Source organism: Nicotiana tabacum, chromosome 1 (assembly GCF_000715075.1).
Source record: "Nicotiana tabacum cultivar K326 chromosome 1, ASM71507v2, whole genome shotgun sequence".
NCBI lineage: Eukaryota > Viridiplantae > Streptophyta > Magnoliopsida > Solanales > Solanaceae > Nicotiana > Nicotiana tabacum.
In genome coordinates, this window is record NC_134080.1 from 114,177,738 (window position 1) to 114,192,448 (window position 14,711).

The 14,711-nt window shown below is 38.0% G+C and overlaps 1 long non-coding RNA gene across 2 annotated transcripts in view; it reads right to left on the minus strand.

Moving 5' to 3' along the window:
• The window catches only part of LOC107813024 (uncharacterized), a 34,721-nt gene extending 23,993 nt beyond the window's left edge, over positions 1–10,728 (minus strand). For both annotated transcript variants that reach the window (XR_001654223.2, XR_012709322.1), the window contains exons 1-2: positions 10,561–10,728; positions 8,263–8,318 (exon numbers count right to left, since the gene is read on the minus strand). This is a non-coding gene — a long non-coding RNA (uncharacterized LOC107813024). The remainder of the gene's footprint in view (positions 1–8,262; positions 8,319–10,560) is intronic.
• Positions 10,729–14,711: the final 3,983 nt, after the last annotated feature.

Genomic DNA, 14,711 nt, shown 5'->3' on the forward strand with positions numbered 1-14,711 from the left:
ATTTGGAAAGAGAATGAAACATTTTATTTATTGTGGAAAGGATATTTGGAAAATTACAATTTTCAAACTTACTCGTACTTTTGGCATTTTCGGTAAGAGATGTGGGATTTTCTTTCACTAAGATATTTGAAAAGCATGACCATTTTCTAGAACTGTTAACGAGCTAAATATGTTACTTTTGAGATATCTCTTTTATACTTGCATTTATGTTGTCATGAACTGTTATGGAAATATTGGCTTTGGACCCGATCCGGTGTTAGCTCATCACTGCTTTCAACCTAAGGTTAGGTTTCTTACTTTTTGATTACATAGGGTCGGTTGTACTCATATTGCACTTCCTACACAGTGCGTGCAGATCCCGGATGACGATGTTGCTACGTTCGATGGTTGCTGGATTTGAAGGCGTACCTGCATTCCTACTGTTGCTGCCTCTTGTTCACGGTTGCTTTAGACTATAAAATTCTATTTATGTACTTTTCAAATAGACTATGTAATTGTTCCATTGTTGCTTTGTAAACTCCATTCGTAGAAGCTCATGATTTGTACTACCAGTCCGTGGGAAATGTATAAGATTTAGATAATTCTCTTGTTTAATTATTTTATTAAGTTAAATGAAACTGAATAATTGTTAATTGGCTTACCTAGCAGGTTGGGTTAGGTGCCATCACGACTGGTGGATTTTGGATCGTGACAAGTTGGTATTAGAGCTCTAGGTTCATAGGTTCTACAAGTCATAAGCAAGTGTCTAGTAGAGTCTTGCAGATCGGTATGATGACGTCCATATCTATCTTTGAGAGGCTACAATACATTTAGGATATACTTTACATCTTTCTTTTCTTATCGTGCGGCATTAATTCAACTTGAAGCGTGACCCTTTGAATTCCTTCCACGCATTCGTATACGCATGTGAGCGCTCGGTATCAATGCTTGTGATTCCATAGAAGAGGTGCGAGATTTTATTTCAGTATGCTGATGATGGGCCAGTCTGGAGGACTTGAGGCTGGGTTTTGACTGTGGTTTGAGCACAGAGGTTTTGATTGTGTAAGCATGTACTTTTGGATTTATATGTATGGCAGTGTCTATATTCGTAGAATTTATGGATAGATGGCCACGTGATGAGAATGATGTGACTGTGAGATGTGTTCATATGATTGAATGTGACAAGAAGGGTCTGCTTAGAGTGTAGAAAGAACTATTTGGTGCTTGATTTCCATCTTGATTTAATGTATAGTCTCGAGTTATGGGTGTGTTGATGGGTCTTTTCATGCTGTTTAGTTGAGGAGTGAAGTAGATTTCATGTCCTGATATGAGTTCAGACTTAGGAAGATTAAGTGATTGCGTAATGGTTATGACTGTGGAAGGGTATAAGGAGATGTTAGTTTGAGGCGAAGCAGATGGGTTATCTCCAGCGGGGTGTCCTGAGGTTTGTGTGACCCCTATGTTGTTTGTTGGGAGTTCTCTTTTACCAGTGAAATATATGTGTCGCAATTTGAGTTGGGATAGCTTATGAGAGTGGGATTGACTGTTACAAGGGTGAACACGAGATTTGCAGATGATCTGAAATGGTTTGTGTTGCATGAGCTTATGAAGGATTTAGTTGAATCTCACTATGGTATTGTGGCAGTAATAGAGTATGGGCATTGTGAGTTTTTGTGTTCTTTGATCTATGGCTTTGAGCCAAGTGGGGGAGTCCGCTATTGATAAGTTGATTTCACGGTTATGTGTTGTATTGGTTTCGATTTGAGGTATACTTGTGAATGAGTTATGTTCTGCAGAGGGTGAGATCGAGGATGACTTGAGTAAAGGAAATTTTGGGTAAACTTTATGAGTATATGAGAATCACGAAACGATTTGAGTTGTTATTGGTAAAGGATATAATGTGTATGGAGCAAGAATTTATTTGGTTGCATTAATGTATTAGGTTACTTCCTTGGGTGCTGGAGTGCTAACGGGGCATCGGTCGTTTGGTCTATTTGGTCAGTCTAATAGAGAGTTGAGCAGAGTGGAAGACTCTCGAGAATGGTTCAAATGAATTCAAGATTTGTGCGTGGCAATTGGGAATCTTCAGGATGTGTATTTGGCTAGAAGCTGAGATTTATATTGGACGATGTCCGGACTTATGGCGTTTCTATATCATTATGGATTCTACATATCAGTATCAGGAAGACGAAGGTAATGGCTTTAGATTCGCAGAAAGTCTCTTCAGAGTGGGTATCTCGGTTGTGGTACTTTTGGGGTGATTAAGAGAGCATTCAACACCTTATGAGCCTTAGGGCAGTGTGGTTTATGCTAAGGTCTCGTGTGGTAAGTCTTGGTTGAGGATAGTGGTATTATGGTGAGGAGAAGCATCAATTAAAAGGTAATTCAGAATGAACTAGGATAAATAGGACAGCTTGGTAGTAGGTTGGATCGGCATGGTAATGGATGTGATTGGCTCTTTTGGTCCTTATGAGGTAGTGAGTTTCTACAGGTGTTTTGTGGCGGTACTCTTGGGTTTTGGTGGTCTGTGTGGCTTTGTTGAGTTTGAGAGATTCAGTTCTGATGGTTTGGTTATGTGCAAATGGGTTTCGAAGAGTTCTCGATAGTTTCTACCATGGTTGGAGATATATATTTTTTACTGGCATAAGGAGCATATGATGTATAGTGATTTTCTCCGGATGAAATCAAATGGAAAGTTTTTGGCTAATTGAGTAAGTAGTTGCTTGTGACTCGGAGTGGATTACAAAGTTCTCGTATTTTTTGTATGATGGCATAGTATATGCGGTGTGTTGTGTAGGATTGAGATTTGCATGTGTAAGATCACGGTTCAGTTTTGAAGGGGAGGTCATAAGTCCTTAGGCAACATGGACAGTTTCAGATGACTAGGTAAATAACATTACTATTTGATATGGCTTGAAGAGAGTATACATTTTAGAAGGGGGATGTGTTTTGATTTATAGATACTTCATTAGTATTGCGGCACTCTCCTAGTTAATCAACTGTTGTGTTCAAATTTTGCTTTGCGGCACAAAAGAATTATAGAAGTATTCCTCGCGGGAAGATCATGTATGAGAGATCTGTTAGACATTTAGGTGGTGGAGTTGGGATCATATATGGTGATTCATGTGTTCTATGGATTTGGAGACTTGGAGCTCTCAGGAGCAGATTGTTGCATGGTTATGGACTGTGAAGTATGGTTGAAGCTAGCCAGGTGATAGTATGTGTCATAATTCAGTCATTGTGGACTTTTGGAGGATTATTTATCTATTTGTGGGTGACCAAAGTTGATTTTGTGGTCCATAGGTAGGCCCAATTAGGATGTGTATTCTACACCGAGTCCGATTGGTTGGCTCCACAGTGCTTTTGCTGAGGGATGCGCCATTTGGTTGTTGTTGAGCTTATTCGTGTTCTGAAATGATCTATGAGCTACTCTTCTATGCTACGAGGAGTGGTGATTCATTGGTTATATGCACATATGGTGCGGTTTTATTTGAGCTTTATAACAAAATTTGAAAGAGATGAGTATTTAGGTATTACATGATTGATTGCGCGTTGGCTATGTTCTTTCCTGATTATGGTAGTATGTTATTTGCTCTTTGTGGTTATGGTAATGCACTTGTATGCTTGATGTTGAATTTTGCGTGGTTATTGATTTTGAGAAGGATGGCTCGAGGTATATAATATGGACCAACGTTTGGATGGGTCACATATTGTAGCAGAGTTATGTTGAGACATGATCCTTTGTGTTAGATTCGTGTGTTTTGGTTATACGGTGTGTGATAGGTTCTTAGCATTGCTTTATGGAGGTACCTGTTGAGCTTGAGAGATAATTCCCTCGTCTGAGTCATTTTTCATGATTGAGTACATTTTGAATGTTTCTTATTGGTGCACGGATTGCACAAGTTGCGGCTTTAGATTGTATTAATGTGTCATGTCACTAGAGTGAATATGTTAGATGGGATGAGGTCATTGTACCTAGAATGGGTGCTATCAGATCAGAATGCGGTATATTTGGAAGGATATTAATGTTGATCGGCTTAGATATTTGCTATAGTTCCTATCAAAGGACAGGGAGTTCCACAACTTGTTGGTTTAACGAATGGTTATGAGTTTATGCGTGTTTCTTTCATCATTGGCAGTATATGAAGGTGTCAGAATGAGGCTCTGTTTGATAAAAGGTTTATTACGGGTATTGGGTTGTTTTGAGCAACTATTGTGGTTAGAAGTTATTGCTATGAGTGTTTGAGTTATATGGTATATCATGTGATTCATCTTGGGTTACGGATATGGCTTGATATAACTTTTTCAGACTTATACAGTGTGTAGATGCGAGATTCTGATTTTATGGAAAATTTTGAATGTGAAAAATTTGGTTCTAAGGCTTATTGGCTAGGTTGGATTAAAATATTTCAGTCATGTTGTGCTATCAGACCTATATGGGATAAGGTGACATGGGATCACCCCCGGGTATGAGCATAGTGAGGTTACACAGCGATTTGATGGCTTTTGGAACAACTTTGGGTACGTTCAAGGACGAACGTATGTTTAAGTGGGGAAGAATGTAATGACTCGACCAGTCGTTTTGAGCATTTGCACTTCGCTCGGTAGTTTGGGGGCACTAGTAGCTCCATGTGATTTATACGACTTGTGTATGAAATTTGGGTTCATTCCGAGTTGATTTGATATGTTTCGGCGTGAGTTTTTGGAAGTCGAAAGTTCGAAAGTTATTAAGTTTGATTTGAAGTGCATTTTGTCGTTTCGATATTGTTATGTGTGTATTGAGGCCTCGAGTAGGTCCGTATTATGATATGGAACTTTTTGGTATGTTTAGACGGGGTCTCGAGCGGCTCAGGTGAATTTCGGATAGGTTTGGGTTGTGTTGCGCTCGTATTTGTTATGTTTCGACGTCGTTTCTTCAAGCATAAATGGTACCACATTAATCAAATGAGCTCCGATTCCTGTTTTTGTTGTAGCATTAGATCCGTATCGTAATTACGGAGTTATAACAAAAAGAATCATCAAATTTGGAGACCGTATGGGGATTTTAGGGTCATTTTACTAAGAATTGAGTTGCCAGATTTTTCAGATTAATTACAAAATTGCCACTGCTGCGTATTTAAAAATCTGCACTATTTTTAAATATTGAAACCAACATATCTCCTTCAATATAAGGTCAAATGGAGTGATTCAAGAGCCTAACTCAACTAGAATTTCACAAAGAATCCATTGGAGGTATCAAAAGTGAGTTTTGAGATCTTTTGCACAAGAAACAAGGCAGAATAGTGTTAAAACGAGAGTTTTATGCATTTAACATATTTTTAGTAGGGAAGCTCGGAATTGGGCAATTTTTCGAGGTGCTTTTCAGCATATGAATTGGATAAGTGTTCTCTACTAAGTTTTGGTTATATTTCACGAATCTATCTTCGATTTTAGCTTTTGGTTGATGAATTTTAAAGAAGAAATTGGGGGTTTTGGCCTAAAGTTTCATAATATGAATTTTTGAGTTTTGAACACCGATTCAGAGTTGGATTTGAGTGAAACAAGTACGGTTGAACTCGTAATTGAATGGCTTGACGTATTTTATGAGTTTTGTCGGGTTCCGAGGTGCAGGCCCGGGTTGGGCCTTTTGGCCGATTTTAGGCTTTTGATTAAAGATTCGACCTTTTCCGATTGGGATTGGTTCCTTTAGCATTGTTTGATGTATTTGAGTTGTTTATCATTAGTTTCGAGCCATTCGGAGGTTGAAACGTGCGTGATGGGATTCTTAGAGCATCGCTTGGCTTGCTCGGTATCGGAATTGGCTTGTTTAAGATAAGTAACTCTTCTAAGCTTAGTGTTGTGGGTATAAAATCCCAAACTATGTGTTATGTGATCGGTATTGAGGTGACGCACATACTAGATGACGGGCGTGTGGGCGTGCACCCTATGAAATGGGACTCTGTTGTTCCCATGGCCCTGTATAGTGGCCCTATTTTGTTGATATTTGTGTTTTAATCATGTGATAAAGTAATTGAGCTATCAATCATACTAAATATCAATTTTAGACTTTATGCTGATATTGTTTGTACCCATAGTGGTTATTTCTTGTTGTCATCTCACTAATTTCCGTTGATATTTTGTACTCAGTCATATTCATGCATTCATATCATATCTCAGTCTCAGCTATTGTTGTTGATGCATTATATTATTATTGTCGGGCTAGTTTCATGACATTTTGAGCCCGTGAGCGATACTGGAGAGAGTGATATATGGATCGGGTTGCACACCGCAACGATATATGGATCAGGCTGCACACCGCAGCGATATTGGGTCGGTATGCATGTCACAGCGATATAGTTCTTGGGCTGTAAGAGTCCCTCCGAAGTCTGTACACCCCAGTGAGCGCAGTCGACTATATATATATATGGATCGGGGTGCACGTCGCAGCAGTTATTATACAATGTTGAGTGATTTAGTGTGCTGAGTATTGAGCTTAGTAAGAGAGGATGCAAGGTAATGAGATTGAGTACTCTGAGAGTGTGAGTACATGTTTCATCTCTGAGATACATGGCATTCACATGCATACATGACATACAGGCATAGAGATGCATTCTTCCTCATGCTATATAGTATCACGTCATTCATGACTTATTATATATATTGATATGTGGCTATGGAGAGGTACTTTATATTTGTTATTTGGAAACACAATGAAACATTTTATTTATTTGGGAAGGATATTTGAAAAATTACAGTTTTCAAACTTACTCGTACGTTTAGCATTTTCGGTAAGAGCTCTGGGATTTTCTTTCACTGAGATATTTGAAAAGCATGACCATTTTCTGGAACTGTGAACGAGCTGAGTATGTTCCTTTTGAGATATCTCTTTTATACTTGCATTTATGTTGTTATGAATTGTTATGGAAATATTGGCTTTGGACCCGATCCGGTGTTAGCTCATCACTACTTTTAATCTAAGGTTAGGTTTGTTACTTTTTAAGTACATAAGGTCGGTTGTACTCATACTGCACTTCTTGCACAGTGCATGCAGATCCCGGATGTCGATCTTGCTATGCTCGATGGTTGCTAGATTTGAAGGCGTACCCGCATTCCTACTGTAGCTGCCTTTTGTTCACGGTAGCCTTAGACTATAAAATTCTGTTTATGTACTTTTCAATAGACTATGTAATTGTTCCATTGTTGCTTTGTAAACTCCATTCGTTGAAGCTTATGATTTGTAATACCAATCCTTGGGAAATGTATAATATTTAGATAATTCTCTTATTTAATTATTTTATTAAGTTAAATGAAATTGGATAATTGTTAATTGGCTTACCTAGCGGGTTGAGTTAGGTGCCATCACGACTGGTGTATTTTGGATCGTGACATTTTTTCTAATTCCTTATCGTACTTTACACAAAGTGAAGTAAATACGAACATGTTGTTGTATGTTCTAATATAAGTACGGAAATGATTGGATTCATCGTTCACGCCAAAGTAGAGGCTTTTTAACTCAGAAGGTAGGCGTTGTGAAACTAAATTTACCGAACCATTACTACAACAAAAGCTAGGAGTTTCATATTGAAATCTTCTAGCTCCGCAGAATTTACAATTCGGAACCCTTTTTAGAACGGAAGGATAGCTGGGTAGCTAGTTGATATTTCAGCACCCTACCTATGTTGAGGTGCGTCCTGCAACATCATAAATAGTTAAATTTTCATTATATGTTCCTGATGTAGAGCGTGTAATATACAAGCAACACCTAAAAATATGTTAACTATCTGAGGATAGCCTAAAATGCCGGAAGTTAATCGAATATTACAGTTCAATTCAACCAACCATTTCGGAAAGAAGAAGGTATGTCTCGGACGAAGGTAGCAGCTTGTCCTGGAATCATCCTTTGAGATTCGGAAGAAGAATGACTTTGATCGGAAGGATTGGCGGAAGAATTTCAGAAAGACGACGGTTTCTCGCAGCATATTCAGTCCGACGTTGCTCTAGAAGTGCTGCCTTTTTATCAGGTGGCATCTCTCTATACGCGATATGTCGCCTAAGGTTTCTTTCACTATTTTTGGCACAAAGATATGGATTGTCTGTCGTGTGATCAATTAGGTCTTTATCCATCTTTCTTTTGTTAGAAGACATTTGACTTGCACACATTTCATATAGGCCTTTTGTTAAAGTTGAAAATTTATAAGGGTAACATTTAATCTATTCCCATATTATAACATAAAACATAAGGTAGAAGCAAGTTGCGTTGTAGCTAAACATATAACGTTATAGATCAGAAGCTGCAAAAATTACCTGGTGTAGCAATACTGTTTTCACTTTCCCCCAGAGCAAAGTTCACTCTCAAGAGCCTGAAAAATAAAATTGAATAACCATTATATTCTAACTGAATCGAGGAAACATATGCGATAATTTGCGGGAAAAATATGATATATTAGTATTGCTTGAGGTAAATATCATGCGTGTATACAGCTGAAGGTAAAAGCAGACGGTGTTGTTTTTGGATCGAAACCCACTTCCTTTTCTGTTTTTGTTTCTGTTAGTCTAATTTAAGAACATGCAAATAAGCAGATATGAATAAGTTCACTACTAACAGAACAACAAAATTTTGAATGTGCTCAATTATTAGCAAAAACCAGCAGCCCAAAATACCACAAAGAATTATAACACACATCTACATCTTAATTTTCGTTGTTTAATTCAAGTTGTAGGTAACACATCCAGCACACAAAATAGCTTGATAGAGATCAGAGAATATTAGACCTAGAATTTTATATTGAAACATAATTAAAATACATGCATGATTGAAAACACAGAGGAATAAGCAAACAAATGTCCATTTCTCTTCTTTGTAGTGAGGAAACAGAAATTTTACCAAATTATTCCAAAGAATACATAACGCAGGTAACAAACACAAAGAAAATAAAAGATAGAAATAAAACGAAGAAGAAGTAAGCAAAAAAAATAGAAGATTAAAAACAAAACTGACAAAAAAAAGAAAAATAGAAAGAAAAACTCACCAAAATGGGAGAAAGAGCAAGCGAAACTATAGAAAATAGAATAGAGAAATTAGTAAGGCAAATGATAAGTTACTTGCTAAATTTTACAAGAAAAAGCTATGAAGGTAAAGTGGATCTGACAACAAATCAAACGTGGAAAGGTAAAAGATCCATGCTATTTACCATAATACCCACACATGGAGGGGTCCTAAATTTTATTCAAAACAGCAGATATGAAGACCAAATTTAGCAAGTAACCACTATAAATTAACTTTCACCATTCATCCCAACATATAACTAACACATGCAAGACATAGGATAATTCAGTCAAAATCAGGAAAGGCCAATTTCCAAAATTAGAAGTTGAAAATTGGAAGACATGAAGCATGAATAAAGCCTCAAAAAAGAGGAAGACAAAGAATAATCCTGCAAAGATTGAAATAAACAAGTCCCCATTATTCCAACAAAATTACTGAAAAAAGAAAGAGGAGGAGGAAGAAGAAAGATTTTTAACAAGAATCAGAAATAGAATAGCTAACACATGCAGGACATATGGTAACTCAGTCAAAATCAGGGAAGGCCAAATCCCAAAATTAGAAGATGAAAGAGGAAAAGAAAGTATTACTACTTAGATGCTAATCCTACCTAATTAAGAGATCGTACAAAGAAAATGCCTAACTCTTGACCCATACTTTCCCATGGATCAACCCACATAAATTTATCTAAAAAAAATAAAAATAGCGAAAAACTATTCAGTGTAGCATAAATTTCATCAGAAACAGTAAAGATAATAAAATTTTCAGCAGAAAAAGAATTTCAGTTGCCATGCATGTAGGTAATCAACAAAAATAGCCAAAAGCTCTAGATGTCCTAAATTTTATTCTGAAACAAGAGATAGAAATATGAAGTTTGTAGGTGCTAATCACTATAAAGTAACTTCCGATATTCATCTCAATGAGCTCACACATGCAAAACATAAAATGCAGAAAGCATAAAGAAATCAAAAAAAAAAAAAAAGAGGAAGACCAAGAGGAATCCAGCATAAATAGAAACAAAGACATGACGAAAAAATTTAGGAAATCGCTTTAATTGTTATTACTAACAATCCCATTAACAAAGAAAAAGCAAAAATTGCTCTAAATTAACACATGCATGGTTGGAAAAACAGAGGAAAAACAAATAATATCCATCTCCCTGCTTTTATAGTGAGAAACTTGAAAAGCTACAAATGAAACCCAAAAAGGAGTACCAAAAGTAAAAAATAAAAATAAAATGACAGCTAGAAGAAAATAAACGGAAAGGAAAAGAATATAGAAAAAATTTACCCACAAATTGAAAGCTTAGCAAATTAGACAAAACGGAGAACCTTGAAACCGAGATAGAGATCCACGAAATGTCTGATTATCTTTTCAAAACATTAATTCATATACGGAAAGAACCTAAAATAGATTCCATTGAATAATAAGTTCAAGGATGTATTTGTTACATGAGATGTTCAGAATACCCAAAAGTTAAAAATTAAAAATTAAAAGAGATCAGATATCTAAAACCAAAAGCTGAGAAAAAAGTAAGAAAGAGGAGAAGAAAAACTCACCAGGAAGAAAGGCCGAAGAAGCAATAAAAAGAGTGGGAGACTGAATATCTTAGCTTTGATATGGAGAGAATAAGAAAAGGGTGGGGAAAGTGTAAATCCACGTGGTGCTTGAAATTGGACATCTGGAATTTCGAAGCCCAATTTCACATATGGAAAGAAAAAGCTCAGTTTAGGTTTTTCATATTAAAGTATAAGGAGAACTACTACATGTGGCTTTATATGTGGATGAAGTGAAATTAAGAAGCAATACCAAAATGCCCTTAAAAACAATAGCATTTCAGGATTGCCCTTCATCGTACACTAAACTTCCACTTATTATATAGTAGAATAAAGAGTTGTCGTGAACCAAAAATCCTAACCGGTCTTGATGGCTCCTAACATACTTGCTAGACAAGCTGGATATAATCATAATGTACCAAGATAGCAGAAATGACATAATCAACATAAGTCTAAAATCTTAACATAGCATAATAATACCAATACATGATAAAAATCTCCTAGAACTAGTAAATACAGAGTCATGAGCTCTGCAATGGATTACAAGTCTGAAAAGTTAAATAATAATATTGTCTGAACTAAAGACAACAGTACATAAGAAAAGAGATGCCAAGACTGCGGTCGAGAATGCAGTTTTACCTCGCCTCTCAGTAATCAACTCTGCCACAAGCCTCAGCTACTGATGGATGGGTTCGACACCCGGATCTACACAAGTAAGTGCAGAGTGTAACAAGAGTACAATCGACCCAATGTACTCATCAAGTATCTGTCACGACCCTAAAAAGTGACCCGGTCGTGATGGCGCCTATCGTGAAACTAGGCCAGCCGACACAAACCCAAAATCAATCAGAAGATCATAAGAAGTCATTTAAAACCATTAATTAACTAAATTCTCATAAATGTAAGTTTAAACAAACAGTGCAGAAATATAACACAAGCCCGACATCGGAGTGTCACAAGTCATGAGCAACTACAACACGTCTAGGAACAAGGAAGGACAACATAGTCTGAAAATAAAATACTAAGACAATATCAATAAGATAGGAATGGACAAGCACTGGGCTGCGAAAACCAAGAAGCTACCTAGTCAACTCCGGGGACCTGCTGGAATACCGATCAGCACTCACTATCGCGTCCTGAGACTCTTCGATCTGCACACATAGTGCAGGGAGTAATGTGAGTACGCCAACTCAGTAAGTAATAAAAGTAAATGAAAGCTAAGCAGTAAGAAAGCACATAATTTCACATCATAACACTACAACAAATACAGTACATTGCTCAAAACAAAGCAGAAACCATTTTTCTTGTAAAACAACTCAGTTTCAGTAAAACCTTTTCTTTTAAACATCTTTCAATCGTTTCAAACAAGTGATGAAAATAGTTAGAAAAAGGATAGAAAACGTAAACAACCCCTCGGGCAAAACATGTACTATAAACCGCCCCTTGGGCATAAGATCAACAGAACCACCCCCTCGGGCTACTTCACAATCACTCGTAATTAGCCCCTCGGGCAAAACATGGATCAAAAACCGCCCCTCGGGCTACATGGATCAAGAACAGCCCCTCGGGCAATAACATGAATCAACAACAGCCCCTCGAGCTACATCACATCACTCACACTGGGTACCCGTGCTCACTAGGGGTGTACAGACTCCGGAGGGGCTCCTACAGTCCAAGCGCTATAACAAGCCATCTCGTGGCATAATCAATCAGGCTCTCGGCCTCACATAACAACAAGCCACCTCGTGGCATAAATCTATCAGGCCCTCGGCGTCACAATATCATGAATCAGTAACAACCTACTGCGGCGTGCAGCCCGATCCCATAATATTCTCACAATACAGGCTCTCGGCCTCACTCAGTCAGAAACCTCTCAAGTCACTCAGGAAACAGCAAAACAAAATGCTTAGCCCAAGATATCATTTAAAGTATCAAAACGGAGTAAATACGACTGAGTTATGAAATCAATAAAATATAGCATGACTGAGTATAAATATTAAGTCAAAACAGTGAGGAATAGTAGTAAAAAGCCCTTAAGGGTCCAAAACAGTTGGCACGAGGCCTAAATATGGCATTCAACCCAAAACATAGTAATACTTTACAAATTACACTGATATCAAATAGTTTTCAATCAAATACGCAACTTAATAGTCATACGGGATGGACCAAGTCACAATCGCTAATGGTGCACGACCCCACACTCATCATCTAGCGTGTGCGTCACCTCACAGTAGCACCACGATGTAACATCCGGGGTTTCATACCCTCAGGACAACATTTACAATCATTACTTACCTCAATCCGGTCCAAAATCTTACCCGCGATGCCTTTGCCCCTCAACTCGGCCTCAATTCACGTCGAATCTATCCATAATCAGAATCATAATATCAATATATGCTAAGGGAACGAAGCCCATGCGAAAATAATCAAATTACATCAAAAATCCCGAAATTGGTCAAACCCGACCCCCCACGCATGTCTCGGAATTCGATAAATATCACATCAATAGAATCCTTATCCTTCCACGAGTCCGTACATAACAAGAACGTCAAAATCGGACCTCAAATGGTCCCTCAAATCCTCAATTTACACTCTCCAATTTCAAGCCCTAATTCCCCAATTTTAGGCTTTAAATCCCACTAATTTCATGTCCAATTAGTTAGAAATCATCACAGAATCAAGTATTGAGTTCAAAAATCTTACCTCCAAGTGTTTCCTTTGATTCCCTCTTCAATCCCTCTCAAAAAACTTCAAAACCGCTCAGCAATAGTGGAAAATAGACTAAAAATCGCGAAGGCAACTATTTAAACATTCTGCCGAGGGATAAATTCCTTCTTCGCGAACGCAGTAGCTCCCTCGCATTTGCGAAGAACAAAATTCCACTGACTAATTATTGCTCCTTCGCGAACGCGACATACTCCACGCGAACACGAAGCTCCAACTGTCCAATCCTTTGCGAATGCGACCTTACCTATGCGAACGCGAAGCACGAAACTCCTGGGGTCCCAGCTGCTCCAATTACCCTACTCGAACGTGATTCCTCTCACGCATTCATGATTCACTGGAATCCAAACCTACGCGAACGCGGCCTGCGGCTCACTAACACGAAGAACATTTTCTCCTCCAGGCCTAGATCTACTTCGTGAACGCGAAGAACAAATTCTTCTGCAACAAAAACCAGAAAATCTACAACTTCCCAAAACAAGAATTTGATCTGTTAACCACCCGAAACTCGCCCGAGGCCCCCGGGACCTCAACTAAACATTCCAACACATCCCATAATATCATTCGAACTTAGTTGATCCTTCGAATCACTCAAAACAGTACCAAAACACCAAATCAACCTCAGATTTAAGCCTAAGAACTTAGAAACTTTCAAATTCCACAAACCACGTTGAAACCTATCAAATCAACTCCGATGGAACTGAAATTTTGCACACACATCACAAATGACACTACGGACCTATCCAATTTCCGGAGTTCCATTCCGACTCCGATATCAAGATTTCCACTACCAACCGGAAAGCGCCAAAATTCCAATTTCGCCAATTCAAGCCTAAAGCTACCCCAGACCTCCAAAATACATTCCAATCATGCTCCTAAGTCCCAAATCACCTCACGAATCTATCCGAACCATAAAAACCAAGTTCTGAGATCATTTACTCACAAGTCAACTTTCGGTTGACTTTTCCAACTTTATAATCAACTTAAGAGACTAACTGTCTCATTTCTCTCTACAATCATTCCGAACTCAAGCCAACCAACTCAACACAACATAAAAGAGCTGAACCATACAAAATGAAGCAGAAATGGGGGGAAACAGGGCTAAAACTCTCTAAACGACCGATCGGGTCGTTACATTCTCCCCCACTTAAACATATGTTTGTCCTTGAATGTGCCCAGAGTTGTTCTAAAAGCCAACGAATCGTTGTATAACCTTACCATGCACATACTTGGGGATGACCCCATGTCACCCTATCCCATATAGGTCCGATAACACAACATAACTGAATTTTCACAATCCAACCTAGCCCATTAACCTTAGAACAAAATTTCCACTTCCGAAATTATCTATAAGATCCAAATTTCACATCTATACTCTGAATAAGTCTGAAAAAGCTATATCAAACTATATCCGTAGCCCAAGATGTAAT